The sequence below is a fragment of the Homarus americanus genome, unplaced genomic scaffold (assembly GCF_018991925.1).
Source record: "Homarus americanus isolate GMGI-L3 unplaced genomic scaffold, GMGI_Hamer_2.0 scaffold31037, whole genome shotgun sequence".
Lineage (NCBI taxonomy): Eukaryota > Metazoa > Arthropoda > Malacostraca > Decapoda > Nephropidae > Homarus > Homarus americanus.
Window position 1 is genome coordinate 21,163,613 of NW_024722227.1, and position 3,681 is coordinate 21,167,293.

Here is a 3,681-nt window from a genome sequence, read left to right on the forward strand (position 1 = left end):
AATTTCCATTTAAAAAGTAGTTTTTGAGCTCTATTCGCTGTATAAGACCAGTACCCCAAATGTGACACTTACCCACTGACTCAGTAGTCCTCTACCAACCATCCTTGGTTTTTTAAAATAAGGCCAATTCACTTCAAGTAATGTCATCAAATGTTACCCGCTGGTGTAGTGTAAACACTAGTGACGTCACTGAAGCGTCTGCTATTTACCGGTAACTGGAACTAATGTCGGTGTCGAGTAAAATTTTTCCATTTACTTGAAATGGATTTACCGATTTATTTGTTTATTTATAATATACTGTAACATATTAAACACACTGCAAGTATTTTCTTTAATTTATATGCTTGCTTCACACGAGACGATCGGTGGTGGGAGTGTTACCTCGTCTCGGTGGTGGGACTGTGTTCCCACTGTTTACCGTACTTTTTTTTAGTAAGTTCTTTTTTGTTATATTTTTTACTAAAAGTGTTATTTTATGTGGATAAAAATGTTACAATGGACTTAAAACTATAAAAAATCATCTAAGCATGCTTGAAAACATACATATCGACACCAAGATCACCCAGATTGACCAACTACATCAATTTCTATAAGAAAAATCAACTTTTGAAGGTCAATATGGCGGCCATCTTGAAAAATGGTCGCCATCTTGAATTTTTAAATGGCCAATCAGGCAGACTTGACTAGTAACCATTAGAGAATTACCATGCCAAATTTGGTGCTTGTACCACCATTTTCATGATTCTCTTGAAAAATTGCATTTAGCTGCCCCACTAATGTCACCACTCCCATCTCAACATGACACTCGTATACTGAAATATTGTATTTCATACTACATATGACTTTACAAAAAGAAATGTCCACGTCTGGTTAAATAACTCTTGTAGATATAATACCAGTTGAATAAACGAAACTAAAAAACTGGAGATTGTAATTACAGTGAAGCCTTGACAACTCCATTATGAAGTTAGGGATTAGATGACGCCAAATACAATCACCTTAATGCACTTTAAGAGAGAGGAGTCACCGTGCCAGGGCTTAATATTATCCTGGACCCTAGAGGTTGATGACGTATTCAGTGTCGGGCAGAAATACATCGATGTACACAGCACATGATCCCAATCAACTCCAGTATAGGTGTTAATAATGTAGAGGTGACCAGGTGTGTTGCACGTTGGTAGTGTTGGATGGTGATGCAGGAAAGAGGTAGTGTGTTGAGGGTGGTGTGTGGTTATGACTCACTCCCACAACCCCCCCACACCACTCACACATCCTCACAACTGTACCACAAAGCCCCCACACTACTCATACAGCATCCTCACAACACTACCACAACCCCCCCACACCACTCACACATCCTCACAACTGTACCACAAAGCCCCCACACTACTCATACAGCATCCTCACAACACTACCACAACCCCCCCACACCACTCACACATCCTCACAACACTACCACAACCCCCCCACACCACTCACACATCCTCACAACTGTACCACAAAGCCCCCACACTACTCATACCGCATCCTCACTAACACTACCACTGCACAACCCCCCCACACCACTCACACATCCTCACAACTGTACCACAAAGCCCCCACACTACTCATACCGCATCCTCCTAACACTACCACTGCACAACCCCCACACCACTCTACAAATCCTCACACTACCACAACCCCCACACCACTCACACATCCTCACAACTGAACCACAAAGCCCCCACACTACTCATACAGCATCCTCATAACACTACCACAACCCCCCCTACACCACTCACACATCCTCACACTACCACAACCTCCCACACCACTTACACATCCTCACAACTGTACCACAAAGCCCCCACACTACTCTTACAGCATCCTCACAACACTACCACAACCCCCCACACCACCCACACATCCTCACAACTGTACCACAACCCCCACACACTTACACATCCTCACAACACTACCACAACCCCCCACACCACTCACACATCCTCACAACTGTACCACAAAGTCCCCACACACTCATACCGCATCCTCCTACACCACTCACACATCCTCACAACTGAACCACAAAGCCCCCACACTACTCATACAGCATCCTCACTACCACAACCCCCACACCACTTACACATCCTCACACACCACAACCTCCCACACCACTTACACATCCTCACAACACTACCACAACCCCCACACCACTCACACATCCTCACAACACTACCACAACCCCCCACACCACATACACATCCTCACAACACTACCACAACCCCCCACACCACTCACACATCCTCACAACACTACCATAATAAAATTAATTATTTCTAGTGTGGTCGACTTCCTACACAAAGACAGGCTATAAATAGCCATCTTATCTCAACCTCCTTCCTTCCCCCTACATCCCTCTGTTCTCAGAGCGGTCTTGGTAAATAACTTTTGTTTGTTTATTTTCATTGTTAGTCTAATTTATCATGTTGTATCAAAGTAATATTACTAAAAGTTTTAGGCAGCTACCAAATGGGGAGATTCTACTGCCTGGGAAGATATTGGAAGCACAATGTACAGTATTGTCTAATGGTAGACCCTACTTCCATATGGCATCACGAAAATTGTGACCAAGTCTTAGGTTGCTGATTTATCTTTCTGTCTCATTTACACACAATTGCAGAGTTTCAATTGTTTCTCTTCCTTTGACAACACAACATACATACAATATAATGTTTCTCACCTTTGATCTTTTTTCCATTTATTTATTGTTGGTTATTTAAAATAATGCCAATTCACTTCAAGTATTGGCATCAAATTATACCGGCTGGTGTACACTAGTGACTCACTTAAGCGGCAGTTATTTAATTGGAACTAATGTTGGTGTGAGTAAAATATTTCCATTTACTTAAAATAGATTTGCCGATTTATTTGTTTATTTATTTATTTATAATATACTGTAATACATTAAACACACTGCAAGTATTTTCTTTAATTTATATACTTGTTTCGCGAAAAAGGGAGGCTAGCATTATAACTGGTAGGTGATCATTAAGGACCAAACTCCGAATCCATGACTCCATGAAGTGACTTCTGTTCATCATTTATATCCTAAATTTACCACTGTCGGTAGTTTCAAGAATTAACGCAGTCATTTCCTGAATATTCTTTGTAAAAAAATAAATTTTAAATTAATTATTTATAGGAGATAAGTATTATGATCAGTAAATATACAGATATGCATTACTGACCACCTCCGAACACAAGGACGGCTAAAAATAGCCACAGGCGGTCACAGTCAAGGTCACTTTCCCTGGTAGGACTTTGTGAGTGGTTTACCATGTTTCCATCACCACTCTTGACACGCAATATTTAAGAGGTAAGAATTTTATACTTGGTGATTAAGACGACCCCCTAACTTTGGGCAGATTTTTTTAATGTTCAAATTCCGTCTTATAAGCCGAGATATACGGTAATTGAAAACGATTCGAAAAACACGTACCCTCTAGCCCTGTTCAAGGAGAGGACTGGGAGAAGCTGTTTGGTGCTGCAGTCGATGGCAAGGAAAATGATTTGGATGGATTTTAATGAAAATATTCAGAAATATGGTATCGTAGTATTTATTTAAGTTAATTAGGATAGAATATTATTGTAATACAACAGTAGTGACGATGTGGAGGAGGCGGAGGGATAGAGCGGGGACGA